Source organism: Ursus americanus, chromosome 20, assembly GCF_024610735.1.
Source record: "Ursus americanus isolate L20-20 chromosome 20, mUrsAme1.1.p, whole genome shotgun sequence".
In the NCBI taxonomy this organism is placed as follows: domain Eukaryota; kingdom Metazoa; phylum Chordata; class Mammalia; order Carnivora; family Ursidae; genus Ursus; species Ursus americanus.
In genome coordinates this window covers 31,550,015-31,567,314 of record NC_142146.1, presented here as the reverse complement: position 1 = coordinate 31,567,314, position 17,300 = coordinate 31,550,015, and the positions used below count along the sequence as shown (strand labels likewise).

The 17,300-nt window shown below is 45.5% G+C and overlaps 1 pseudogene; it reads left to right on the top strand.

Moving 5' to 3' along the window:
- Positions 1 to 10,363: 10,363 nt before the first annotated feature.
- LOC123788460 (large ribosomal subunit protein eL8 pseudogene) lies at positions 10,364 to 14,273 on the top strand (annotated as a pseudogene).
- The last annotated feature ends 3,027 nt before the right edge of the window (positions 14,274 to 17,300 follow it).

Genomic DNA, 17,300 nt, shown 5'->3' with positions numbered 1-17,300 from the left:
CTCTTTCGGTCTCCTCATTCAGATCTTGAAGTGATAAATCTACACTCAAAAATGTACACCCACCTAGTTTTTGTGACAGCGAAGTGCAATGTGAAAATACTCACCAGAATGAGAAACCGATTGAGACTTCTCAGGAATGCAGAGTATTTGGCCCTTTGAATCAAAAGTTCTTCATTCACTAGCTTGTGTTTAAATGTGACTGGTTCATTTGCCTTTCATTCTGGTTTTGCTTTATTGTCAGAGTTTAACACGTCCCAGCTACTTACCTGTGCCCTGTGACATAGGTGACTGAAGACATGCAAGGGACAGGCAAGGACAGAGAAGCCGGGTGTAAGGAGAGTGTTAACTTCTCACTTGCCTCCCTCTGAGCAGCACTCTGAGCTGTGGAGTAGAGCACCTGCAGGTGGGATGGATCTCTGGATAGCCCACTCACTGATTGCTGGGATTCCAGAATCCCCTGTGGCATTTTCAAGCTTTGGATAAATGCACAGATTAAAGATTATCTGGCAGGTACCTCTGCTTTCCTCAAGTTAATTAGGTGCCACTGGAAAGGACCTTTGGCTAGCTGGACTAGTTTTATCCAGTAACAAGATTTCATATTTTCACAGTCCTTTCAGATACGACGGAAACACCATGAAGCCTGTGTTCAGTTATACATATGTATAAGAACGCATATTTTGAGGGGCGCCTGGTTGACTCAGTTGTTTCAGGTCCGACTCTTGATTTCAGCTTAGGTTATGATTTCGGGGTCTTGGGATCGAGCCCCAGTTCGGGCTCCATGCTCAGCAGTCTGCTTAAGACTCTCTCTGCCCCTCCCCCCACTCACTCACTCTCCCTCCCTCTCTCAAAAAAAAAAAAAAAAACTACTTGTATTTTGAAAAACACATCCATGGACATTTGTCTTCTGGAATTATTTGCCCCTGTTAAGTGGTGTCTCTTGTTTTCTTACCTAGGCTGTGAACTGTGGGAAGAGGCCCTGACTTATATTTCTGTATCCCTCATTCAAAAACTAGAAACACTGAATAACTGAAGTGTCTGTTCTGCTTTTTTTTTTTTTTTTTTTTTATGATTTTATTTGAGAGAGTGCATGCATGTGAACGGGGATGTGGGGACAGAGGGAGAAGGAGAAGTGGGCTCACCGCTGAGCAGTAAGCCCAACCCAGGGCTCCAACCCAGGACCCTGGGATCACGACCTGAGCCAAAGGCAGATGCCCAATGAACTGAACCCAAGCACCCCTCTTCCCCTTTTTTATGGGGTCTTTTTGTTTACGTAGCTTTTAGGAAGAAGTATATCACAAATGAGCTGATTTTAGGGTTTCAATCAGAAACGGGGTCGTAGCAACTCTCCTGTAATCCAGACACATCCAGGCTAATCTGTCTGTGCATATGTCTTACCTAGAAGTCATTCATCTCAGAATAAAGACCCCAAGTCACCAGTCACTCAATAACAAGAGAGACAACCCAGTAGAAAAGAGAATGATACTGTTCAGAAAAAATGTATGCTAAGAAAAAAAGTTTTTCAAAAAATGAAAGTACCTAGAATGCCATGGTTCCTAAACATTCTAATTAAATGAGGGTTTTACTACGACTCTCCTTGAGGTACGGAATAGCTAAGACGCTGACTTCTAGGAATCTAGGGGATGTTCATATGAATCCAGCCTTTCCCAGGGATACAGGTAGACCAGTAAAATGTGAAAGCTTTATCTTGATTTCCACTGAATCGGAGTATGATACCTGTAAAATAGCAGTTGATGTATCTGCTTAGCTTCTACCCTCATTTGAGAACTGTCCCCCCATACCAAGTTTGACCTGTGATACAGTGCCAAAACCACAGCTCACTGTGTGGGAAAGTAGGTGATCAAACCTGGGCCACACCGTCCACTGCGGCTTTGGAACCGATCCAGGACTGGCTTGAGGATGATGGCCGCAAGAGATGCTAGGCAGCCGTTGGATGGCTCTTCAAGCAAATGCAGCACAGCACCCAAAGAGGGAAGTCTGCAGAGCGAGGTCTGAGCGGCTGTGCTCGTTCAGTGTCCCGTTCAAGACTGTGCGTCTCTCCTCTGTAAAAAGCACCTCACTTGGTGTTGGGAATATAGCAGTGAACAGAAGTATGGCTTCTGCCTTTGTTTAGTGGGGGAAACAAGCATCAAGCCAATAGTTCTGCAAATCTATGATTTTAAATTGCGACATGTGCTAGGAAGGGAAAAAATCGGATGTTGCTTAGGTACCTAGAAGCAAAGCCTGAGGCAGAGTCTCTTGTGTAAGGGATTTATTGAGGTGGTGCTGCATGAGGAGCCTGTGAGAGAAACAGGACAGAGCAGAGGAGGAAGCTGAGCAAAGAGTGTCAGGCTGAAGTCTAGCCTCAGCCAGGTTCCACAAGTGCTACAGAACGTGATGTCACCAAGTTTTCCCACCTTGAGGCAAGTGGCTAGGCCTTCGTGTTCAGTGTGCAATGCACAGTCATTGGTTCTGCCCCTCCCTCCGTCCCCCTGGGAAGACATAACGCAAGCATTGCCGGGGACGAGGCTATCCAGAGGACAGTGTGGCCCTGAGCTCTTGGCAGCCAACACAGGGCCAGTAGTCAGAGGATGAGTGTACGGGCAGACCAGACTGGGCTCCCACAGTGCGGCCCTGCGCCACAGGGTCTAGAGAGTGGAACTGGGACAGCTGACTGAGATTGGAGCATCACCGTGAGACCTTGTCACAAGCAGCTTTGATAGCATATAACTTCAAATATTAATTTTGTTTATGGATTTCTCCTACTCTGAGTAAGTGGTTGGGTCTTTTGAACTTCTTGTGCCCAACAGGTAACAGATGAGTTCAAAAACAACCCTACTCCTTGTTTGGGAAGCAGGGGAGGGAGGGAGAGGAGGAGCCTCGAGAGTAGTGGGAAGCTCTGCCCCAGTTGCTGGTGGTACCCAGGGGGATGAGCTTCAGAGGCTTGTGGTTTGGGGGTGTTTTCCAGCCTAGGCAAGGACCCCCAGGCATTGGGGCCACCTCCTTCTGGAACCCCTCAGAACTGGCCATGTGGATAGCAGCAGTGACCCAGATGAGCTGAAGAATAGAGGTCCTTGCCCACTCCTGAGGTCACTCATGAACATCCCAAATGCTTTTGAGACCCTAAAAGGAGGAAACACCCTAGTGACCACAGATTTCATTTCCCTGTAGCACAGCACAGTGAAGCCAAAAAAAAAAATTAATTTGCTTTGAAGAAAATAAGAATATATGCTATTTCTCGTCCTCACCTTGAGTGTACCAGTCAACACCGGAAGGACAGGAAGAAGTAGCCAGGGGAGGAATTTGGGGGATGAGGATGGGTGACAGGGAGAGCAAATTGCATAAAGCCCAGAAGTGAGAGTGGCCTTACAAGCAAGGCAGGCAGGTAAGCTGGGGTTGCTGGAGGAGCGGGCCCAATCAGATCTTATTTTATCAAATAGAAGTTACTCTGGGTTTGAGCAGCTAAGAACAGAGGTGGAACGACAGAAGAACTTTTGCACTGGCTCAAGAGAGAGATGAAGGTGCCTTGAACTAGCAAGACAGAGGTGGAATTGGAGAGACAAGGGGTATCTCTTAGAGGGAGAATTGTTCAGATGGGCCCAGGGAATGGTGTATTTCATGAAGCCTGCACCCTGATCGTGTTTGTGGGGTTCAAAAGAAACCGGAGTGCCCAGTGTAAGCACCGCCCTTGTGACCCAGGGGCCAATTCTCTGAGCCAGATGCAGCCCCAGCCCCCTGGGAAGGTAGGATCTGTGTCCAGGAGCTGCCCATCCTTTGAAGCCCAATTAGACCCACTTCTTAATAATAGAGTAACAGTAACAATGATACCCACAGTTAACTGAGCGCTTCTGAGCGCTTCAGGCACGGGATCTCTAGCCCTCACATCCTTGTTGAAGGTGGATATTATTGTCCTCATGATCACGAGATGCTAACTCAAAATCGAACAACTTGTTCCAAGTTGAAACCACTCCAGTAGTAAATGGATTGCAGCCTAGACTGGCTGATCTCCAAACCCATGTCCTGTCCCTGGACCATGCAGCCTCCCCTGTGAGATCTTCTGCGACCACTCCTCTCTGAAATGGGTAGGAAATCCTACTGGAACACTTGGTACTTCAAAATGTTTACCTTGTTTCCATAAGTGAGATAAAGATTCTTAAAAAAAAAAAAATGTTAGGGACTCAGGAGTCATGAAACATTTAAAAATTCAATTATTACAAAACCCATGTATAATTCCTATAACTCACAACTCTATCATTATGAGTCATACAGTTGTTTCTGGGTTTTATACGAGGTTAATTGGCTGAAAGTGTATTTTCAGATTTTCGTGCGTTAGTAGTGGACAGCTAACGGGTGATGCTACTTACCCAGTAGGGGGCGCTCAATTCCTTTGAGAAAGTCTGACTTGCAGGCAGCCCTTGGGGTAAACTGAACTGAGGATGCTGAAACAATGTGGTGTTTTGCTTGGAAGTGATTCTGCAGATCTTGGTTGCCCAAAGTGTTGGATGGGGGTTTGTGTGAATCCCTGGGATTCTGGATGGCCCCCCCTTAGTGGGCTCACTTTGTGGGCTCCTCCCTTGTGCTTTGTTGGGGGGCCAAGTGAGGGCACGTGGAAGGTGAGGGCAGTTGAGAACTTTGATTACAGAGAAAGGTAGCCAGAATCAGGAATTGTGCCAGAATGTGACCCCAGCCCATATTCATAGTCAGGCCTGGGGACACTCTCATGAAGCTATTTCCCAGCTCTCTGTGTTAAATTATAGAGAATTTAGGCATCATCCAGCAACCATCCATTTAGGCTCTAGAAAGACCGTTCTTCCTGTCCTGATCTGGCCCGTTTTACCCAGTTATATTTGTTCCCTACTTTCTTGCCAGGCTGCGCCCTGTCAGTGAGCTCCTATAGAAAGTAGTGGATGAGGGGAAGAGGCTGGCCTGGAAAGGCATCTGGATGGTCTCTTGAGTAGACTTCATGTCTTGTGGCCTTCCTGGCCCTGATGGTGGCTTTGGCCTCTGCCCTTGGGTCAACGGGGACCCACTTCATGGACATGGCAACCTGTGCGGCCACACAGGGCTCCCACTCAGAAGAGCCTGCTGAGGCTGTCTTGAAATTCTTAACAATCATTGAACAAGGGGCCCCATAAATTACATAGCTGGGCCTTAAAACTATGGCAGCCATGTGTAGAAGTTCCATGTTGGACAGTGACCACATGAATCCAGCAAATGCCCTCAACTGGGAATGAGAATTCAAGCCACCAAGTGTCTGCCTTTGGGGTATCAGAAAAGCAGGCACATTCAGGAGAAGGGACAGGAAAAAAGCCGGGGCAGACCCGCGGGCGTCCTGAAAGCTATTCCTGTTCCTCATGAAATCCTACAGACCCACTGGTGAAATTGTTTCCTGAGCTTGACTGAGCCCTCTGTCATTGTCACCACCTGAAAGCTAGCCTATCCTACCTGCGGGGTGAGAGGGCAGGTAGAGAAACACTGGAAGTGCAACAAGACGGTGTTGTGGACAGTAGAGAGAACTTGAAGCGAGGTTATCACCCAATCCCAGGGCACGTCTGTGCCTAAATTTCATCCGTCTTTTAGCCGACTGCTATATGAACTTACACTCTCTTGTGCTAGCTACGGCAACGCGGTTGTCTCGGAATAGAGTCTCTGATTGAAATAAGACATGAGCGCTAAGAACCATGGGCAACACATGAGCTCATGAAGGGTTTCTACCTGGGTTTTTATTTCCATTTACCCCATGTGTTAAGCCATATGAGAAAGCTGTTTTTATAGGTCAAAAACAGGCACAATTTCCTGTTTTTAGCTAATTTTCTTCTTACCTAGAGCGAGCTGCACATGTACACGTATTTACACACACAACACGCACTGGATGTAGTGAGGGGAGGCGGGAGCCGACCAAGGGTGGAGAATTTGAAAACAACCAAGTGACTCCAAAGGAAGTGAGGGAGGTTGATGTATAAACCCATCCCAGTTACTCCATGCCTTCCCTGGTGACTCAGATCCCGTTTATCGTGGGGCCACCACCCAAGGGCAGGGGGGGGTTTCCCCCGCCCACACCATGATCTTGCCTCCACTCTCCTGGCATCTCTGCCCGTGCTTCCGCCCCACGTGTCTCTGCGTCTCAAGCAGTGCCCCTGCGCCCACCGCCATGAGCACAGACCCGTGGACACTCTGGCACATGGTCTAATTGCGGGACTTCTCGAGGAAGAGAAAACACTTACACCAAGGGCAAGAATCTAAGAAGAAAGTGGTCAATGTGCCTGGTGCACCATAAGTGCTCACTAAATACTTACTGGATAGATGGACAAATGGATGGATGGACAGGTGGATGGAAGGATAAATAGACTGGTAGAGAAATAATGCCACGGAAGAAGGGACTCCAAAAAGGAATCATCTGGGTGCCTGGCTGGCTCAGTTGGTAGAGCATGTGACTCTTGATCTCAGGGTCATGAGTTTGAGCCCCACATTGGGAGTAGAGATTACATTGAAAAAAGTAAATAAAAAAGTAAAAGAAGAAGAGGAATAATCTATAGCTGAGGGGATTTAGGAAAGCTTTATGGAAAAGACAGCCTTTGAAAGGCTAGATTTATACATCTGGAGATGAGAAGCAGTGTTAGCAAGGGGGCTTTTCATGATGATATCCTGTCATTTCCCATTCAGTCCTAGTGTTTCCCTCCCTCTCTGCCTTCCTTCCAACTACGAGTAGAGCTGGTATGTCTGGAAACAGGTGGGAAGTTTTTTTGGTGGTCACAATAACTGGGATGATGGAGAAAGGGGTGTCAGAGAACACTGCTGCATTTGGTGGTATGTTGGCCAGGCTGTTAACTATATTGCAAAAAAGAATTGTTCTATCCAAACTACTGATGGTGACCATATTGAGAAATACCAGTAAGTGAGAGAAGTATCATGAAAAGATTATTACAATGTCACAAAGAAAGTGCTGACAAAGATATCTGCACATGTTTTCTGCTTTTGTCACCCAAATCAAATCATGTTATTTCCCGTCTAGGGAAGAAGCAGGGAAGTCATATTGGAAAGGCCCATGGGGGTTGCTGAACAGACAGAGAGCTCAACAGAGGTTAGACCTTGGTATCAAGGAAAAGGGGACACGATTAAGGTTTTTGAATAGAGGAACGATCTTGTCATATCTGTGCTTTAGGAAGCGCCAAACCTCGATTTTAAAGACAATCAAAATGTGAAGTGATAACAAGTTAATTTTGTTTAAATCTTTACCCTGGTTCTGCAGCAGAGAAAGCTAAGAGGTCATTCTGTATTTTAAAAACTTCTCCAAATTTAAAGTATGATCAAAAAATAAATTCATTCAATAAACTATGCTGAGACAATTGGCTTTCTTTCTGGGTAAACAAACAAACAAAAGTTAGAGCCCTACCTCAAACCACATATTCAAGATGGTTTAAAAAATTAAAACCTAAGGGGCGCTTGGGTGTCGCAGTCGTTAAGCGTCTGCCTATGGCTCAGGGCGTGATCCCGGCATTCTGGGTTCGAGCCCCACATCAGGCTCCTCTGCTGGGAGCCTGCTTCTTCCTCTCCCACTCCCCCTGCTTGTGTTCCCTCTCTCGCTGGCTCTCTGTCAAATAAATAAATAAAATCTCTAAAAAAAAAAAAACTAAAAAATTTTAAAAGATTTTAGGAGAAAAATGTAGTTGAATATTTTAGGAACCTTGAGATAGGGGAGGCCTTCCTAAGTAAGCTACAAAACCAAAGAACCATAAAGTACAAAAATAGATAAAATTTTTATAGAACAAAAAAAGTTAAAAGAATAGTAGCTGGGGGCTCTTGGGTGGCCCAGTTGGTAAGGTGGCTTCTTTCGGGGCTCAGGTCGTGATCTCAGGGTCCTGGGATGGAGCCCAGCATTGGGCTCCCTGAGCAGGGAGCCTGCTTCTCCCTCTCCCTTTCCCTGCTGCCCCCCCCCCCACCCTGTCCTCTCTTGTGCACGCTCCCTCTCCCTCTCTCTGTCAAATAAGTAAATAAAATTAAAAAAAAAAAAAAAAAGAATAGAAGCTGGTTGTAACATACACAAAAGACAAAAGATTTTTTTCCAGATAACCTACAAAGCTTCTATAAATTAGTAAGAAAAAGAGCCCCCAATGAAAAACGGGCAATAGGTATAATCAGGCAATTAACAGAAAAAAAGGATATAAAACATGAAAATATGATTATGGCAGATATTTCAGATCGATCTACTCAACTCTATGCCTGCTACCTTGTAGCTTTGTCTTGTGGCATGCTGGAGCCTAAAAAGCTAATGCCTGACAATTCCCAGGCTTCCTTAGAGCTGGGTTTCTGCATGTGACCTGGCTTCCCCTGGAGAGATATACCCTCAAGAGGTCTACTGACTCTGGTAGCACACAGGGTTAAGTGGGGGGGGGGGGGGGGTCCTTATTTTTTTGTTTGTATTTCTCCTGCATCAACATAGCAATCCCACCATCTAGACGCAGTCCCCTCCAGCTCCGCAGGTGCTGCGGACAAGGTGTGCGGTGTCTATAATGCAGCTGAGGGAGCGTGGTCCTGGAGGCCAGGTGTGTCTGAGGCTTCCTGGTTTCCTGATTCCCAAGTCAGCCGTTGGGGCACAGCCTCCCAAATCCCCAGTTTCCTGGTTATGGGGGAAGGAAAGTTTCCTTCGGCGAGTTGGCTCTGAGCTGGAGTTCTGGGAGTCGGTCCTGCTTTTTCACCTGACCTAACAAAATTTTAAGCACCCAATTCCCTATTTTAAACCAAGCGGCTCCCCTACTCACTTCCCACCTATCTTTCTACAGAAAGATAAGCAGAGTGGCTCCTGTCATCTGTAGCTCTACTCTGACACAATGGTCAGCCTTATTAAAACTTAAAGAAATGCAAATTAAACCAACAAAGAAATGATTTCTTTCATCAGATTATGAACACGAAAAGATGGCTAAAATTCAGTGCTGCTGAAGGTAAGGGGAAATGGGCCCTCTTCCGGAGCTTGTGTATGTCGTCGCAACCACTCTGAAGAGCAGGTTGGCAGAATCTGCCGAATATAAAATGTGCATCGTATCAAACCCAGCATTCTGCCTCCAGGCATCGGTCAAAGAGAAATACTGCTCCATGTCCTCAAAAAAACATTTTCCACAGATATTAACTGTATCATTGTGAGTAATGGAAAAATAACAATACATAGCTGAATTGTCCATCTAGAGGGAATAGTTAAGAAAATTATGGTACAACCATTCTTTGGAATACTCTGCAGTCGTTAAAGAATGAGGCAGAGCTCCCAGCACTAATATGCAAAGATCTCAGACATATTTCCAAGTGAAAAATAAATGGCAAAACAGCATGTATAGGGTAATCTCATTTTTGTTTAAAACCACACATAACAAAACATGTTTCTATTGACACATGCATGTCTGGGTAAATTCAGACAGAGGTCCGGAGGGACACAACCCAAGCTACCCTGTGGGGTGGGGGCGGCAGAGGAGGCCTTGGGCAGGGCTTTTGCTTCTACCCTCTCATCTGTACTATCTGAGTCTGAATATTCTTTTTAATTTTTTAATTTTTTTAACTTTATTCATTTATTTGTCAGAGAGGGGGAGAGAGAAAGAGCACAAGCAGGGGAGGGGCAGAGGGAGAAAGCAGGCTCCCCACTGAGCAGGGAGCCTGATGCAGGGCTTGATCCCAGAACCCCAGAATCATGACCCGAGCCAAAGGCAGATGCCCAACCGACTGAGCCACCCAGGTGCCCCTGAACATTTTACAATAAGAATGTATTATATTAGAATGTGTATGATGTAACTGTATTAATACATAAATTAAATACATAAATTCAAAGCTTATAAAACACTGTAGGGTCAAGATTACAATTTTTAAATGCCTAAGCAAAAGATATATAGAGACTAATTGATCTGTCATCTATTTATCTAGAAAGGTAGAAATCAAATATGACAAAATTAACACATATTGAATCTAGTGGAGGGATATGGGTATTCATCGCACTGTGCTTTCAACTTTTCCATATTTTAAAAATTTTTTCATAATAATAAGTTGGAAATAAAAACACATCAAATACACATCCTTGGATACACACACACACTTTCCCTGTACAAGCAGATTGTTTTTAGAGGTGGGGGCAAATCCTGTGGCTTGCAAAGCTGCTAAAAAAGCAAAAAAGCATCGGCAGTCCTCCCCACTGACTTCTTAGAGCAAGAGCGCCTCACTCTGGAAGCCAGGGTTCCTAAGGAACGTTTGGACAGCAGGCCCCTGCCCCGTCCCTCTGCAGGCACAGTCAGGGCCAGGATGTACTGGGGAGCAGGGACCCAGCTAGCCCTCTGCCCCTCTTCCTACAGAGGCGGAGAGCTCATGGCCAAGGGCACCCTGAATATCAAATATGCCCCCCCACAAGTGCGTATCTCTGAAGCCCCATGAAAGGTGAGGTGGCCATGAGTGTGAAGGAGACCTGGGGACTCCTTCACAGCCACGCCAGGGGCTCTGAAAAGATTCTATCCATTCGAGCTGCTATCCCCAAGGCCCCTCATTCAGTCCTCATCCTGGTGTTTATTTTTGACATAACAGTGTAAGGAGGATGGAGAAAAAAGGAATTGCAAAAAAAAAAAAAAAAAAAGGAACTGGAATTTTAATGAGAACCATCTGGAGTGTTTGCCAAGGGTGCAATGTTTGGTACAAGAAAGTTATTCCTCAGCTTACATGAGGAAAAGAGAAATGGGGGAAATGGTTATGTAGTGCTTGCCCCCCAAACTGATGGTGAGCGGAACCACCTAGAACATGCACATCACACAGGAATGGGGCTGGGACGGGCCGTGGAGAGATGGAGTGCGCCTTTCTCAGCTCCGGCGCTCACAGTGCAGAGGAATGTTTCTCCTCTGCCAAGGAGACTTTGAGGGATGGGTTGTGGTGGGCCCTGGGCCAGCGCCTGGAATCCGGGTAACCATGGAAACAGGCCCCAGGGTGACAACAAACACGGGATGGAATTTCAGCATTCGCAGCCAGGCCACGGAGGAATGGGAAAGTTTGGGAAAGTTTTTTTGTTTTTAACCCAAGATGGGGAAGGCACAGGAGGGAGCCACAGTGTCCCGAATAAATCCTCCCTGTGCAGGACCCCACTGGAGTCACAAGCAGCCAGCATCTCTCAGAGGCTCTGTTACCACTTTTTTTCTTTTCATGTGTTTATAACCCACCTCCTCCCACCAAGGATTCCGTGGGGTACCAGCCGCTCCCAAGGGGTCTCAGTCCACAGCCAGATCCCTGTCCTCACGCCAGTATGATCACGTGTCTTGAGGACAGCCACGCTCTGCAGTCATTTCAGTGCATGCTCTCAGCACAGCCTCAGAACGGCCCTGCATCCAGGGTGGCCAGATCCCCACCTTCCAGATGGGAAAACGACATTCAGAGAGCCAAAATCACCCAGAAACAGAGGGGCTTTCTGCCCCAGCACAAGCCCATCTTCCTTGCACCATGCCATTGTACCTGTAATCTTTATTCTGGAAACAAATGAGTAATCGTGGTAGTTAGCATTTATGAAGAAGAGAAGGAACGCATCCTAGACATGTCAGTGTGCAAATAAGGGCCACCCATCCATGTAGCTGCAGAAGCGGGCTTTGACTGAATGGGAAAAGATTTATATGATGGAAGGAAGAAATTTTTACAGAGTTGCTGGGCTGAAAAAGAACCACGGACTCTAGAATTTTCTTCTCTGAGGTCTTTAGGAATAGAGTGGCTGGCATCATGCCTGGACAGATCAGGGCCTGAGAGTAAGGGAATCATAAAAACACCCATTGCAGGCTCTTTGCTTTGCAGATGGGGAAACCAAGGCAGAATCGGGGACTGGGCCCCATGTCCAGTACAAAGTTCTCTTGACAGCACGTCCCGGGAGCCCCCAAACAAAACCATTGTAGACCCTCAGAGTCCACGGAGGGGAAGGGGTAGGTGATACAGTATCAATCCGCAGGATTAAAACAGGAGGTAATAACAATTGGTACGGACCAGAGGATTGTTAAGTCTGGGATGAGACTCGGGGGTGCGGGGCGGGTGGGGAGGAGAAATATGCATAATGGATTGGCATTCTGCAAAACTCAGATCCACACGGTGTAAAATCCATTTCAGTGTTGCTGTTAGGACCATCATTAGTGAAGAAGGAGCCTCTGCTCTGAAAGGAGAAAGAGACTCAACAGTTAAGAATTTAGAAAGAAGATAGTTTTAAATCAGCAAAGTTACATAACTTTATAACGGTTTCAAGAAATCATCTTGAAACTTCATGAGCAAAAAATGCCTCTGAATAAGCCAACAGGAAATAAGCAGTGCAAGGAATTTCTGGAAATAGGAGAGTGTTTTTTTGTTTGTTTGCTTTTAAAGTGAAAAAAAGAAGTTTTAAGGAAAAAGGAAGCCCTGACCCACATAAAGATAGGGTTTCAGTAAAAAGAGGTTGAGAGCAAGAGGGAAAGTGTAAGCCTCAGCAGTGGAGTGAGTGCCCAGGCCCTGGAGGGCTCTCTGTGGGCTGCTGAGAACAACGGCAGTCCCCCAAAAATGGGCTCAAGAAATAGAGCCAGTTTCACACTAAAAAAGAAGTGTCATTCACTGGAAAATAACGAATCGGCAGGAGGCTGGCCACAGCCCTGCTGAAATTTACAGAGTAATTTACAAATGGTTTTGGCACTTAATCCTGGAATATCTGCTGTGTATCCTGAAGTCACTGATTTCTCCCTAAAGCTCTGCTTTGTAGCTTTTTATCCTGAAAAACCTCTATTTCTCTTATTTGGTCATTAAAAATGGGGGCAAATGTCATTTTTTTTCTCAGCAAACGTTTTTGACAACTTGCTCTATGCCAGGTCCTGCACACAGCGCTGGTATTGCGTTTGATTCTTACTGCCTCTCGCTTGGACTTCGTGCCATTTCTGAGTTTTTAATATTCAAATGCAGGCTCTGCTGTGAATCTGTGAGCCCCCTAAGGAATGTTGAGAGCTGTCCACCATCAAATACTATAAGCACTATGCAAGGCTTCCAGAGGCCACTGCTCATTCCTAATGAGAATCTTCTGTTTATGATTCATGGATTAAACTCTTATAAATGCCTTTATGTACATGCCCAAAATATGTGGATCCACAGGACGTCTGAGAGTATTCATGTTAAGTATGTATCCGCTCGTGAGAAAGTGTGTGTGGGAGGGAAGGAAGGAGCAGAAATTGTTTTCGTTTTAAAAAAGCTAGAGGGACAAGCAACAACTATTCATATACATCATTAAAGAAATGAGTGTAGTTCTCTCCTCCAGCCATCTACCGTGCCGAAAGTGAAGAAGGCGAAGGGGAAGAAGGTGGCCCCGGGTCCTGCGGTCATAAAGAAGCAGGAAGCCAAGAAGGCGATCAATCCCTTGTTTGAGAAAAGGCCAAGAATTTTGGCATCGGACAGGACATTCAGTCCAAAAGGGACCTCATGTGCTTTGTCAAATGGCCCCGTTACATTGGCTGCTGTGGCAAAGGGCTGTACTCTGTAAACATTTACAAGTGCCTCCTGCGATGAACCAGTTCACCCAGGCCTTCGACCGCCGAACAGCTCCTCAGCTGCTCAAGCCGGCCCACAAACACAGACCAGAGACACAGCAAGAGAAGAAGCAGAGATTGCTGTTCCGGGCTGAGAAGGAAGCTGTCGGCAAAGGGGATGTGCACACTAAGAGGCCACCTGTCCTTCGCGCTGGGGTTAATACTGTCACCACCTTGGTGGGAAATAAGAAGCCTCCGCTGGTGGTGACTGCACACGACGTGGATCCCACTGAGCTGGTTGTCCTCCCGACTGCCCTGGGTCGTAAGATGGAGGGACCCTATCTCATTAGCAGGGGGAAGGCCAGGTTGGGGCATCTGTCCCCAGGAAGACCTGCACCACGGTCACCTTCACACAGGTTAACTTGGAAGACAGAGGAGCTCTGACTAAGCAGGTGGAAGCTAATCAGGACCATGACAATGACAGATATGATGAGATCTGTCAACGGGGAGGCGACAACTGGGTCCAAAGTCGGTGGCTCACATTGCTAAGTTGGAAAAGGCAAAGCCTAAAGAACTGGCCACCAAACTGGGCTAAGCGTACACTGTTGAGTTTTCTGTACATAAAGGTAATTAAAAGTTCTCTTTCAAAAAAAAAAAAGTGAGTATGTATAGGGCATAATAATGGGAGAAGCCAGTGCATTTCCAAATTGTCATTCCTTTAGCTCTTGAAAACATTACTCTTTAATGGGACACCATGGACTGGTGTTTGTTCTCTCGGTAATTACACTATTTTTTTTTTGAATTTCAGTGATTTCTAAAAACCATTTTAAACCTTTTTAAAAATCACTTTTATCCTTTTATTTTAAAAAACCCTTTTATCCTTCTATAAAAATCTTTATTTAAAAACCATTAACATTCAGGTGCTCATTACTTCAGGGATTATTACACCGAGAGAAAGGAGCCCTTGCTGTTGGCATGGGGTCTCCACACTATTACATCGCGCAGTGCTAGCCTGAGCTGAAGAGGCCTTCGAGGAGATGACCTCAGCACAGGTGCCCAGGTGTTTGTCATGAGAAAGTGCTCTCCAGGCAAGGCATCCCTTTCTGACCAACTGCAGACTGTGACCACTGGATGTGCTCTGAGCGAGGAGCACCCTGAGGACCCCTTCCTGCCCCCTCCCTGGCCTGTCCCCACGGCTTGTTTCGTGCCTCCATGGGAAGAAGAAACCAGAAACATTGGAGCTATTACTCGAATACTCTATAATTTGTGCAAATGATAAGGATCACTTCTGCTTTGGCCAAAATGCCTAGGTGAAGCTGGATTTTTCAACAGTAATTCTCATGAAAACTATGAGCCAGAAAATGTTGAAGTCCAGTTTGTATTGTGCTGTCAAATAGCGAAGCCCAACAAGCAAACCTGTATCCAGGTCATATCCTACAACCAACAAGGAAATCTGCCATTTCATCGTATCATTTAGGAAACTTTGGGCTGCAAGTAAAATGAAACTCAACTAGCAGAAGCTTAAGCAACAAGGGAATTGATTGTTTCATATAACCCAGATCCAGGGCTGATTAATTCCACAACTAAATGATATTACCCAGAACCCAGGTTCTTATCCATCTTTAAGGCTCTTGTGTCCTCCTCAGCTGTCAGCTTGTTCCCTTCATGGTCACAAGATGGTGGCCACAACTCTGGGCAACACATCCTCACATCGGAAGCAGAAAGTGATGATCTTTTCCCACTGGTTCCGGGATGGGCAGATGGTAAAATCAGAGCCTCTGAGAGCTTAGTTGTGAACGTGGAGCAGAGGTGAGTATCACAGACAGACAGACAGACAGACACACACACACCCACACACACACACACACACACACACACACTCTGGATGGATATAGCCATGTGGGCTGCTGGAAGCCATCTTGTATCTAACTATGTGGTGAGTGCATATTTGAGAATGACCTGAATATTCAGAGAGAAGAACCAAGCCGAGACAGGTGGAACTGGATACAAATGTCATTCCGAAGCCACATATGCCCTTGGCCTTTTTAGTTACATGATCCAATAAATTCCCTGTGTGACAGGACAATTCAGGGTGAGTTTTCTGTCACTCATAATATATAGACCTCATCCATACACCTTACTTGTGTAATTTTTCTAATCCTAATCTTCCAATTTTGCTTTGCTTTTTAAAAATGTTACTACTTGAGACATTCTACAATATATGTGGCCAGTATTGTTTAAAACTGACAAGGTCGTTCATGATCAACACAAACTGAGAAATGGTCACAGATTGGAGGAGTCTAAGGAGACATGAAAACTAAATGCAATGTAGTATCCTGGATTGGATACCTGGAACAGAAAAAGGATATTAGTGGAAAAACTAGGGAAATCCAAAGAAAGCCTGTAGCTTTGTGCATAGTATTACGCCAATGTCCATTTCTTAGCTTGGACAAATGTGCTATGGTTATGTAAGGGGTTAACCTCAGAGCTGGGTAAAAGGTATATGGCAACACCTTATACTATCTTCACAACTTCTCAGTGGATCTAAAATTATTCCAAAATAAAAACTTTAAATAAATATATAAGTGGTTACTAATATTGCAAGGTCTAGTAAACACTGAACTAGTCTGACTTTTTCAAGTCCCAGATGAGAAGGTTAAGTAACAGAGATTGGGACTTGCCTGTGGCACCTGGAGATTAATGTCAGAGCTGAGCCTGGGACTCTGGTTGCATCATCCAGGCACACAACCACCCTGCAGCCTGGGGACCCGGGACTTCACGCAAAGGAATTAGTTTCCATGGAAACAGCTCTTCTGTAAGCACCCTAAATTCCCTTGCAGCTCTCCCTATTAGCTCTAGACTATTACATTTCAAAGTCCATTTTTCACATTAATAAATTACACAATTATAGCAGTCCAGGAATGAGCTCTAACACCATGCAAAAGGAATTTGTACCAGAAATTTAAACTACCATATGGTCAATGGATTAACATTAACCATAAATAGAAACCATCACATCCTGTGGTGCCTGCCAATCGCATTTGTATGAATCGAGTATTTTCTGAAAAGCAATACACGAAAAATGTTAACCCAAGCCACAACATTTCCAAAGACAGATGAAGGGGCTATATCTCAAATAACTTAGGTGAGAGTGAACATGGCATTCTGGAAAAATCTGTATTACATGACTCAAAAAGTGATTCTTGTGATGGCAGACACTGATGACCAAGACGCATATGTAAAGATTGGATAGGATGTGTCTCATAAAATGTAATGGAAAAAGCAGAATAAGCCCCAGCCCTCCAAGAATGATCTCCTCTACCATGGTGAATTCCTCCATGTAGAGTTTAATGACACAACCCCAAGATGAGACACTTTGAGTAAAAGGGAAATACCCCTAATCCACCTGCTTTCCTCCAAAACCATGGCAATCTCATCCTCCGCCCCCCCCCCATTAATGTTTCTGTCACCTACACCCCAGTACTCAGAGCTGGGTCCAGAGTTGGTCACCGATGTTAGTTCCCTTCTCTCCTTGTTTTCCCCACCCAATAATTATCCTTCTTCCATCCTGTGAGCACTGGTGCTTGGGCAGAGCCCAGGCATTCACTGGAATGCTGATCCCAGAATGTCAGAACCCAGGGGATCCCTGAGAAACATGGACCAAAGTATGCTAATTAACACCCTTCCCTATAATTGCTGGTGACTATTGGAATTATCTGATAAAAGTTATGACAGTATTTCCCCTTCACGGGCACAGAGATGACTTAGGAGGCACATCATGATAGAGGAAAGCCACAATTTCTGATGTTGGCTACAGTGTCCCCCATTAGCTAA